The following is a 12,500-nucleotide window of genomic DNA, read 5'->3' as shown; positions in this document are numbered from 1 at the left end:
CTTTTTTTTTTTCTTTTTAATTTGCAGAGTTAGAAGCGACACAGCATATGAGGTGAAAAGTCTGTACCTGGAAAAAAATTACGAAAGTAATTGAAGAAAGTATTATTAGACAAGAGGGGAAAACAGGCTTTTTTCTTCTTCAAACCCGAAATTGGGAAAAATAATAATAATAATAATAATAATAATAATAATAATAATAATAATAACAATAATAATAATAATAATAATAATAATAATAATAAGAAGAAGAAGAAGAAGAAGAAGAAGAAGAAGAATTCCTCTAAGATATTCAGAAATAATACTTCCTTGAGATAAATGTATAGTATATAACAGGTGCCTAAAAGAGAGCTCAGGTTCTCAACTGGCTCAGCCATGTTAATATTGTTATTATTATCCACTCTGTATCTGTGTTTTTCAGGCTAAATAAACTGTTTCAATTCAATTCAAAGAGTTTACCGTAATGAACGAAGACTTAGCCGACAATAGGGACAACAATATCGTTCTTAAAACCTGAAATGTTTAGAGCGTGACGAAAATTATAGATAATATAAGTAGACGAGAGAAAAAGAAGAATTACCAACCTCTCAAACATGACAGAATTTACCCCAAAGAATGAGGAAATAAGAAAATGAGAAATAGGACAGACTCGCCCACTCACAGACTCGCCCACTCACACGCTCGGACACGAACGAAGTGAAGAGATAGACATTAGACAAACAAACTATAGTTGACTGTTGAGAATTTCAGTGTTAATTGGAAGTTGGAAAGTGACGTAGGTGTTGGTGTAACTAAGAGGAGGAAGGTTTACAGGTGTTTGTTTCTCCACCACAGGTGTCTTGACCCCCCGGTATCTTAATAGTTCTCATCTAACTACAACTATCTTCTTCCTCCCGCAGGCGCCGCTGGGTCATCTGATGGACGCGGGAGTTGGGGTGCGGTGATGAGGCGGCACTGGGGCGTGGCCAGGGGGGACGTGACCCCCGATCTGCCCCCAACCCGCGAACCTTCCCTCACCCCCTTACAGGCGGGGGCGGACACCACGTGCTTGATCACCAAGTACTGCGCCTTCGGCACCAGGGGGGCCATGGGGTGCATCACCCCTGTGTCCCCCTCACCCTGGGGAGCGGGGAACACCTCCACGCTCCCCACAGAACCCCTGGATGTGCGGTACTTGGCTGGAGGATCTTCCCAGGGTGGTCCAAGGTCACCCCAGTACCCCTTACAGCCGGAGGACCCCGGCCCACCCACACTGGGGGACGATCAGCCTCACCACATTTGTCCCTGCACCCACTGCGCCTCCCCCGAGGTAAGTTAGCTACAGTTACCCTGCCATGTCCTCTTGTCCCCGCCCGGAGTTTAGCAGAAATCAGAAATAAACGGGTATGGTGTAGATTGACTAGCGCTGATTGGTCATTATCCATCATCCTTAGCGCTGATTGGTCTTTGTCCACAGTGTCTAGCGCTGATTGGTCTTTGTCCACAGTGTCTAGCGCCGATTGGTCCTTGATTACAGAAACATCAGCCAATGAGAGTGTGTGTGTGTGTGTATTTCTTCTCGCTTATAATATACACACACACACACACACACACACACACACACACACACACCTCCAACTTCTGCACTTACAACTGGTGTCGCAGATGATGGTGTGCGTGTGGGGGGTGGGAGGGTTATGGGTGTGGGTTTGTGTGGGTAGAAAGGAGAGGGAGGAAAGGGATAGAAAGAGTGAGAGGGTGAGAGGGTGAGAGGGCAGGAAGGTAGCGCGTTAACTCACAAGTCTTAAAGGTGATTTGTCAGGGGTGAGAGTAAGGCTGGTGATGGTGGTTGTAACGATGGTGTTGGTGGTAGTGTTAATAGTAGTAGTAGCAGTGGTGTTGGTGGCAGTAGTAGCAGAAGTAGTAGTAGTAGTAGTAGTAGTAGTAGTAGTAGTAGTAGTAGTAGTAGTAGTAGTAGTAGTAGTAGTAGTAGTAGTTACACTCAACTAACGGAAGGACATATGGTGAATGTGACCTTGTGGGGGAGTTCCTGGGGTGGTGGTGGTTGGGGGCAGGAGGAAGAGTAGGAGAGGAGGACGAAGGAAAATTTGGAAAAAGAGTAAGAAAGGAAGAGGTATGGTGATAAAGAGAGAGTGGGAAGTAAAGGGGGATTAAGGACGAGGAGAAGGACGAAGGGGTTGAGAATAAGGTGAAAAGGGAGATAATCTTCAGTAAGGAAAGATACGGAGGAGAAGGAGGCTTAGGAAGAGGAGGAAAAAGATGGAATAAAAACGAAGGAAGGAATATGAATAAGACCAGGAGAGGAAGGAGGAGGAGGAGGAGGAGAAGGAAGTGGAAGAGGAAGAGGAGGAGGTGGCAACGAGGAGGACTCTCTCATACAAACGCTGGACAAATCTCATAATACTAGCTGCTCTCTCTCTCTCTCTCTCTCTCTCTCTCTCTCTCCTTCCATGTACGCATCGTTTCCATTTTTTTCGTTTTTCTATCGCTGTGTTTGCTTTATCCACATATATGACATGTTAGTCCGGTTGTGTGTGTGTGTGTGTGTGTGTGTGTGTGTGTGTGTGTGTGTGTGTGTGTGTGTGTGTGTGCGTGTGTGTGTGTGTGTGTGTGCGTGTGGTGTGTGTGTGTGTGTGTGTGTGTGTGTGTGTGTGTGTGTGTGTGTGTGTGTGTGTGTGTGTGTGTGTGTGGGTGTGTGTGTGTGTGTGTGTGTGTGTGTGTGTGTGTGTGTGTGTGTGTGTGTGTGTGTGTGTGTGTGTGTGTGTGTGTGTGTGTGTGTGTGTGTGTGTGTGTGTGTGTGTGTGTGCGTGTGTGTGTGTGTGTGTGTGTGTGTGTGTGTGTGTGTGTGTGTGTGTGTGTGTGTGTGGTGTGTGTGCGTGTGGGTGTGTGTGTGTGTGTGTGTGTGTGTGTGTGTGTGTGTGTGTGTGTGTGTGTGTGTGTGTGTGTGTGTGTGTGTGTGCCTCTTGCCTCTCACTGTCTCTCTCATTCAGGGGCAAAACATGTTAAGTCCACTGTCAAATCCTCTCCTCTCCCCATCCCTCACCTCCTCCTTTTCTTTCCCTTTTCCCCCAGTTTTCTCTCTCCTCCTCTATTATCTTTCTCTCCATCTTTTTTTCTAATATATCCTCCTTGTTTCTTCTTTTCCTTTCCTTCCATCTATCCATTCCTTTTCTCCACCTCTCCTCCACCCCCTTCCCTCACCTCACCCCTTCCCCCTCACCTCACCTCACCCCTCTCATATAGAAAGGCCTCGTCTATGGGGAGGTTGAGAGGAGCCTCCCGTGTGCAGTCTCCCGAGTCCTGGGGGCAAAAAAATATAAATAAAAAAAAAAATAAAAAATCAATTCATCTCAGTTCTATAGACACCAATTACGACTTATACCTGTTATTACTCTCTCTCTCTCTCTCTCTCTCTCTCTCTCTCTCTCTCTCTCTCTCTCTCTCTCTCTCTCTCTCTCTCTCTCTCAGTATTACTTAAGCCTTGAGAGTGTCTCTTCCCGACATGTTCCTAATACTAAAGTCAAGGTGTCATGCTAGGGAGGCTGAATATAAAATCTCTCTCTCTCTCTCTCTCTCTCTCTCTCTCTTTATTCGCCCATTATTCTGGAGGTGTAGCGGAAGTTTATTTTTTTCGATATCCTACCTACATTAAAAAGTTCAGGATAAGTTTATCACTCTGCTCCCTCGAGACCCTCAATCTGACCTAACCTAACCAAACCTAACCTAACCTAACATAACCTAACCTAACCTAACAGTACATTACAACGGCCCGTGAAGTATCAGTTGTGAGTGTTACAACCCTGGCGAGTGCGTGTGTGTTGTTGTGGTGTTTGGTGACGCGTTGGTGAGGTGGCCTGTGGTGGGAGGAGTGGCCTAGGTGGGAGTGGCCTGTGGTGGGAGGGAGGAGTGGCCTGTGGTGGGAGGAGGGTGGCCTGGGGTGGGAGGAGGTGACCTGTGGTGGGAGGAGGTGGCCTGTGGTGGGAGGGGTGAGTGGCCTGTGGTGGGAGGAGGGAGGAGGTGACCTGTGGTGGGAGGGAGGTGACCTGTGGTGGGAAGGAGGGACCTGTGGGCCTGTGGTGGGAGGGAGGGTGACCTGTGGTGGGAGGGAGGAGTGACCTGTGGTGGAGGAGGAGTGACCTGTGGTGGGAGGAGGAGTGACCTGTGGTGGAAGGAGTGACCTGTGGTGGGAGGAGTACTGGGTAAGGGGTCTCTGTGTGTGTACTCCCTCCAGTGTGGCTCCTATGGTGTGGTATGTGGTTACCTCGCCGTCGTTACAGTCTTCGTTTGTGGTCATAGTCGTGGTTTGTGGTCCATAGTCGTGGTTTGTGGTCATAGTCGTGGTTTGTGGCCATAGTCGTGGTTTGGTGCCATAGTCGTGGTTTGTGGCCATAGTCGTGGTTTAATAGAAGGTCATAGTCGTGGTTTTGTGATCATAGTCGTGGTTTTGCATAGTCGTGGTTTAATGATCTTAGTCGTGGTTTGTTGATCATAGTCGTGGTTTGTGATCATAGTCGTGGTTTGTGATCATAGTCGTGGTATGTGATCATAGTCGTGGTTTGTGGCCATAGTCGTGGTTTGTGATCATAGTCGTGGTTTGTGATCATAGTCGTTGTATGTGATCATAGTCGTGATATGTGATCATAGTCGTGGTATGTGATCATAGTCGTGGTTTGTGATCATAGTCGTGGTTTGTGATCATAGTCGTGGTTTGTGATCATAGTCGTGGTTTGTGATCATAGTCGTGGTTTGTCCTGAAAAGCTACTATATAAACAACACAGTCCGGCTACATTTCTTCACTGCCACAAGGTCACTGTTGTTGACAAGATGTAGAATCCCCTCACCTAACCTAACCTAACCTAACCTAACCCAGCCTGCCAGCCATTAGGACCTGCGAGTACTATAGGATGGTGGGCAGGTCAACCAGGATCGAAGGCAGTGCTCACAAGTAGGTCGCACGTGTGGGCAGGCAGAGAATCTTGAGACCTTCAGTGTTAAGAAGTGGGGCGATCCTTCTTAGAACAAACCAGTGTAATGGATCCCCCTCTCTCTCCCCCTACCGTGGGCGTGTGTAAGAGTTGTTGTCTCTCGGTCAGGGTTGACAGCACAGGTTCTCTCTCTGATGGTCTTGTGTTACGTGAACGTCTGGAGGAAGAGATGAAACTGTTTTGATCAGTCGTCTTGGTCACGTCCTTCTGGGGGAGTTACATAACCTTTGTTTGTGTAGGGTAGGTGACCGAGGACTGCCCACTGTTTTGTTTACATCAAGACGACCCGGTAAGTTTTCTTCAGCTGTGTCGAGAATAAGGGAGCGTAAGAGAGAGAGAGAGAGAGAGAGAGAGAGAGAGAGAGAGAGAGAGAATTGTCTTGGTGACTCACTTTGCCCGTGTTGGTTGTAAAGATAGCTGGGTATTGAGGAGGAGAAGGAGGTGAAGAAGGAAGAGGGGGGGCTGTGTAGCTGAGTACACTCTCAGGAACACCGCCAGTGCAGGCAGATGGTGAGGAGAACGTTCGATCGATTGGCGTAGCTACCACAAGCTACTGATCGCTGGTGCTGGCGTAGTTTGTGACAGTAATGGCTTTAGCGTGTTGTGGAGGTTCAGCGCTCCAGAAGTCGCACCTGTAAAGTAAATTGGGAGTTCCAGGTATATGTCTACTAATTAAAAAAAATAATAATTTTTTTTCCAAAACAAAGAAGAAAAGAAGAAAATGTAAACAAAAATTCAGTATATATATTTTTTTAACTCCAATTTGGTTTTAAAGCCACACCATACTGACCTGACCTTGTTACCTGTGAGTGACCTCGTTAATATCGTGAAACTATGATAAACCTGATTAGTCTCCTCTCCTGTCAACAGTGTGTGGTTATGTACGAGGTGGGGGAAGGAGTGATGGGGGTAGTGAGGGAGGGAGAGAGGGAGGGAGGAAAGGAGGTAAAGGAGTCAGTGTGGGCGAAGTGTGGTTAATGAGTGAGAGGGAGGGGGGGTATGGGGTAGAGGTATGTGTGGTAGGCAGTAGTTCCCCCTTTTTTAACCTCGTCAGCCATTTCTCGACTTAACATGGAGAATCATCCCGACGTCCAGCCAAATAGCGTGTTATGACCCGCGTTTAATAGTCGCATTAGCTATTAGAGGTGAAAGTTGGTCTTGTTTACTGCGGGAAGAGAGGAAAGATCTCTCTCTCTCTCTCTCTCTCTCTCTCTCTCTCTCTCTCTCTCTCTCTACCCCATTCGTTTTTGCCCTTCCCTCTCATACGCTTGCATACACAAACATACACTCACCTCTCACTCTAACACCACTCACACTCACTCTCTTTCCCTCTCCTTATTCACTAACACTCTTGCCCCATCCTCTCATCCATTTCCCAGTGTCTCCTTTCCCATTACTTCTCCTCCTCTCTCATCACCCCATCCTATCTCCTGTCACTCCACCTCTCCCGTCACTCCTCCACCATTCCCATCACTCCCATCCATCCTCCAGATTCACCTTTCCCTTAATCTCATCCTCCTCCTCCTTTTCCATCATCTTTCACCATCCCTTTCATTAATCCTTCCCCTTTCCTACCCCCTCCCTTCATTTACCTGTTAATTTTCCCCCTTTTTTTCCGTATATATATTAGTTCATTTAGCTCTGCGCTTGCCTTACTTATGTATTCATGTGGTTAAGCATATTTATACCTTAATACAACTCAATTCACCCGTAAGATGGAGTATGGTGAATGAATGTGTATGGTGATGCTATTTAACGTTGTATAATGTGTATGTTAAGCTGAGGTTGAAGGAAATACATGTAGATAGTTTCTCCGTTTTGTCTTGTACTTCATTAACTATACGAATATTTTCCACAGTTATTTTGTACCTCTGTTCTCCTTCCCTTACTCTCTTCTTCCCTCTACCCCCTTACTCCCCTCGCCTTCTCCCTTTCCCTCTCTCCTCCTCCCTTCCTTCTACCCCTTACTCTCTCTTTCCCCTTCCCCCTATCCCCCTCCCCCTCTCTGAGTTTTTTTTGTGGGGGGGTTACGTAATGATTAGCTCTCACCCATCCTCTCCCCTTCCAGGCTATTTCACCTGATCATTATACACCTTAAAATTATCTGGGTGCTTAGATTAGGTTAGGTTAGTTTAAGTTTATATTAAGGTGAAATAAGCTTAAGGGACTGGTCTTCGCGTTATCCTTCCTCGTCAGCCTCCCTGCTCAAACTGAAACTCTCAGGGCGACAGTTTATGTGTGGGTAAAATTGTATCAGTATAATCTATCAAGTTTCTCATTCACTTCGGAGTAGAGAATGACGAGTATTAGTTTAAGTGCTTACGAGGCCTATTTTACTCTCTGTTTCTTGTGTTATTTTATTATTTTCCTTTTATTTATCTTTATAACGTGTGTGTGGGACTAAAAAACTATTCACTGTTAAATCATTGGAATGCTTATTAAAAATGCCTAACATTATATCAGTCGAAAGATTAATGAATGGATGAATAAATGATAAGAACAAAGAACTGATCATTATATATATACCTTCTATAACATGATATAGTGTCATGGGGTCATGGGTAACACACACACACACACACACACACACACACACACACACACACACACACACACACACACACACACACACACACACACACACACACACACAATGGTTTAACAGCATAAATACGTTACTCTATAATAATTTTTCTTGACAAAATTTTTTTTGACACAATGAATTTTCTACCACGACTTTTTTTTCCAGGAGCGAGGAACATGACGACCCTCTTTATAAATTACAGGAGTCCCTCCATAATTGATCGTTGGTTCAGTTTTCTATAAAAGCTACCTCAGGGAGGAGAATGGTCCAGGGTGTGAGAGCGGGGCTGACTATCTTAATACGGGCCTGGCATTCCATTCATATCAATATATATTCACTACAATAGTCTTACTACTTTAAATTTGTTCAACACTAATTTAGATGTTTAATGATGTGAAATATCTTAATTTTATTTCAACTAATAGAAGGATAGAACCAAGAAGTCACTAATTAATTGTTCTTGGAGGTAATATATTCAGATTAACTTATTCAGCTCCATCTATTAGGATCCTTCCAGAGATTGATTGTTATTGCTTTTGTTGGTTATTGTTATTGTTAGCACTTATTGTTATTGCTATTAATAATGCCATGTTATTACTGTTATCAAGGTTATATTTAGTGTTATCCGTGTCAATTTTATTATTAATGTTGTTGCTATTATTGTTATTAATATGGTAAAGAATGATTTTTGCACGTAACAATGTATGTGTGTCACTAACGTAGTTTGTGTTGTCGTTTGGTGGTGGTGGTGCTGCAGGCGACGCGGGTGGAGGCAGGTGGTGGAGGAGGAGGAGGTGGTGCTGGGGAGACTCCACAGAAGTCAGTAAGTCGGGTGACCTCGCTCGACCTCACCCAAAGAAACCCGCACCACCCTGCTGACCCACCCGAGCATGAGGTAAGTCTTCTTGACCCCTTAGTTCTCCTTCTGACCTCTTAGTTATGACCCAAAACAGCATCAGGCAGGAATGAAGTACCTCAGTGACCTACCTTCACTGTTGACAAGCTAGGTATGTTTTCCTAGCCGAGATTGAGGGTTCCTGTGGCGCCAGAGAGCTAATGCAACTCTACGGTAACGGCCCGCCGCGTTCTACTATCTCACTCACTCAAACTTACTTAAAGATTCTATTCATAAGTCACACTTTTTCTAAGTTTTGTAAATAAGAATAATTATTTTCTGTTATTACTTAAGAATCCAGTTTAATATTAAGATAAGTCATAATATAAAAAAAATAATAATTATAAACAACAATGACTGAATCTCTATGAATGTTAATCGTCCGCGCCGAAAATTGTAGAGAGATATATATAGAGTGATTTTTTATTGTATATTTCTGGTAAATTGACCTTCGTGTTTGACCTTGACGACTGTGTCATCCCTACGGTAGCTCCTGTCACTCCTGTGGAACACCTAAACATAAACAAACAAACAGACAAACAAATAGACAACAACCCCGACTAATACTTGCCGACGATAACAACGATTTAATGATTCAAAACACGATAGCGGTTATTTTGTTCTTTTTTTGTATTATAAAGTTGGTAAAATACTAATTCAACTAAGCAATGCATTCTTACTGTCAATCTAACTTTTAAGAACATTGACAGCCTACTAACAGGGGGCATAACTATTAACTGACTCTTACGTGAACTAAACATCTGTGTCAATATTATAAACTGTGTAAGAACGTCCTTCCAATATTTTAAAGACAAACATTCATACAGTACTCTGAAATATATGGATTTTAACCTCAGTATTGAATGCAGCAAGTTAGAGTACATTGCCCTTATTACTATCTATCACAAGGTCGTAATAATACATCAGCTTATGTCTTCGTAACAGAGAAATTCTTAGAGTTTTTATGAGATTTTTCCAACAAATTTCTTTCATCTGCTTTGTTTTGCATCTTACATATGTGAAAATCCACCCATGTTTACTCTTACTACTGAAGGAGACATAGTAGTGTTTTGTATACATACTTAAGAGTGACTTTAGACTTTGATTTGACTCTTAATAACTCTCAAAGACACTTACGATCTGTTATAAATCTGGCGCGTCATCTTCTTTGTTTAAATACGACGTAACACCAACAACCAGGACGAATTGTTTACGTTTCTGAGTACCTGAAAGTGTATAGAGACATTACAGGTATTTACTGAGTACACACGAGACTCTTGACTTAACCTAAATTACTACAAATACTCGGCCGTGTTAGTTACGATGAGTTAGCTTGAGGGAGGTGTATAGGAATAAATTAATATTTGATTATGTACTAAATTAAGCTGTGAGAGTACCATGGAAGGAGGGTGGGGGGGTAGGGTAGGGTGGATCTCTAGTGCTTTTAATGAAGGGTAAGACCGTAGGAGAAATATTCGGGGTCCTATTAAAAAGGATGATTTTGGCCAAAGTTGAAAGTGGTTCTAGTTGGCAGTGCAGATACACCACACTGTAAGCTAATCCCTTTTCTTCGCAACACTGCACTTGACCGCCTTCACTTCCCAACCTGTAAAATAAGGTACCCATTTACAGCTGAGTGGACTATAAGAGTTATCCTGAGTGCTAACCAACGAGCTTTAGGTTATAAGTTGAGCGTTCAATCCACTCGTCTGCCGCACCCCTAAATTAGACCAGTACCATAAATTTGAATAAAAGTTTTAAGACGAAAGAAAGTTGAATTGAATATAAAAAAATAATCGATAAATAAACATAATTAGTCAAATTAAACCGTGATAAAGTTGATTATTTCATTAGGGGGAAAAGGTTGTGTTAATATAGGAGGAGTCTTGGTATTATATTTTCCTTTTGCTTGATGTAAGATAGGAAAGGTTCTCTCGCTGTGGTGAGGGGCGGTTATCACTCTCCCAGGCCTCCACTGATAACGGTTATCGACGTATCTTCTTCCCTCCAAGACCGACACAGCCTCTATAGCGAGACTACACATCGGCCTCTTTACCGGGAGAGAGAGAGAGAGAGAGAGAGAGAGAGAGAGAGAGAGAGAGAGAGAGAAAACATGGTCTCATTTACTATTTTTCACGGCTATGTCTCTCAACCACTTCCCTTACAGAGAGAGAGAGAGAGAGAGAGAGAGAGAGAGATAAAGAGAGAGAGAGAGAGAGAGAGAGAGAGAGAGAGAGAGATAAAGAGAGAGAGAGAGAGAGAGAGAGAGAGAGAGAGAGAGAGAGAGAGAGAGAGAGAGAGAGATCTGCGAACACTACCTTGTAATAAGATGTATCACACCTGCGTCTCGTGAAGGATTACTTTTTACCTTTATCTGACCATAGACTCTCTCTCTCTCTCTCTCGCCCGTCTGGCGGTGTCTCTCACAACCATCACCCCAGTTCGACCCTCAACTATTCTGAGCTCGTGATTAAATTGTTCTAAATTAGCCAAAATGAGCCGAAGTAAGACGAAGATTTCTTAATCACTATCGACTTTAGCACACAAAGGTTGTAAATAATCACGGTAATGAGGGGTGATATTTGAGTGATAAATTCTGTTTGTACGGTATATTTTTTAGTGTTCAACAAACATTAGGTTGGTCGATATGAGGCGAATTTCTTAATTTTATGGCCACTTTCGTGCAAGTATTTTCTAAAGATCCGTGTATGAAATAGAGATCTAGCTTTGATTTATGCGATTTGGAAATATAATGAACGAACCTGTAACTAACCGTGAACATAAACAACTGAACGTCACATTTCTCCCTCTACAGGACAGTGTTACCGTCACCCCCCCTTCCCCCCCAGGCCTCGGCTCCTGCAAAGGCTCTTACACAAAAAAGTATCTTAAAGGTCATCCATTTACCCACTATGAAAGGCGTAGTTTATAGTAATAAAGCGCCTTCGGTGTTTTATTCAGCGTGTCTTGGGTCTAACCTTGGAAGGTCGAGTATATGGAGTATGTGAACCTTCCTCACCCCTTCCTCACACCTTTCTCACCTTCCTCACCATCCTCACACCTTCCTCACCCCTTCTTCACACCTTTCTCACCTTCCTCACCATCCTCACACCTTCCTCACTCCTTCCTCACACCTTTCTCACCTTCCTCACCATCCTCACACTTCCTCACTCCTTCCTCACACCTTTGAAGTAAATCTCGCTAGGTTAGGTTTTCTAGGTGTCGTCTGCCCTCAATTAATGGTTTAGCCCAGCAGTCTACCTCAGAGGCCCTTGTCAACAACACCGTGAGTGACACCGTAGGAACACTGTCAACGTTATTCTCGTAAATTCACACTTTTTTCTTTCCTTTTTTCCAACAAGATTTACATTCTATAAATTGAAGCAAGTATTCATAAACACCCCCAACGATATATAATTAGCAACGAATAAAGACGTGACCCTCTCCTACACGGCTTCCAGGTGAGGGTTCAGTCCTGGGTTCCTGTGAAACCTAATATCAACTCTCAACTTGATCACGTGATGTAAGTGTAATGTCAATGGGTGCAATACTCTCCTTGACCAGTGATCGATTCCAGTGTTGTCAAATCAAATGTCAGCTGATGTCACACTCAACTCGTCCACGTGAAAGAAACATGTTGTGTCTTTTTTGTAATGGTGCGAGATACAGGCAGTTAACAAACTATTCAAACGCCCGAGAGAGATCTAAACACTAGACAAAATAAATATTGACTTCTGTGATATGTCAGGTGAGTTAACATTGGTTTTCAGCTGCTGTAAGTCATAGTTGGAGACACTATGTTCACTACGCCTCTGTTAACATCACGTTTGACTTGTTTGATTGTAAGTCACAGTTGCGACTTGTGAGGGAATACAGACTCAAGTGAATGGCTTGTTATTGGGCAAATATAACAGAAGCATTCAGCTCCTGCCATCACTTCCAAACAGCGTCGTGTTGACAAAGGAAAATTGAAAAGTCTGGAATCAAGAACTGAGATGGGGACATGTGTGAGGACTCAGCAGAGTTACTAAAGGGCTG

The 12,500-nt window shown here is 43.6% G+C and overlaps 1 protein-coding gene across 1 annotated transcript in view; it reads left to right on the top strand.

Annotated features, from left to right (window-relative positions):
• Positions 1 to 8,338: 8,338 nt before the first annotated feature.
• The window catches only part of LOC121880397 (cyclic nucleotide-gated cation channel alpha-3-like), a 53,285-nt gene continuing 49,123 nt past the window's right edge, over positions 8,339 to 12,500 (top strand). The window contains exon 1 of the mRNA XM_042387585.1: positions 8,339 to 8,462. The gene's annotated coding sequence lies outside the window, so the exon portion shown is untranslated. The remainder of the gene's footprint in view (positions 8,463 to 12,500) is intronic.

This window comes from Homarus americanus, unplaced genomic scaffold (assembly GCF_018991925.1).
Source record: "Homarus americanus isolate GMGI-L3 unplaced genomic scaffold, GMGI_Hamer_2.0 scaffold50165, whole genome shotgun sequence".
Taxonomy (NCBI): Eukaryota; Metazoa; Arthropoda; class Malacostraca; order Decapoda; family Nephropidae; genus Homarus; species Homarus americanus.
This window is presented reverse-complemented; position numbering and strand designations above follow the sequence as displayed.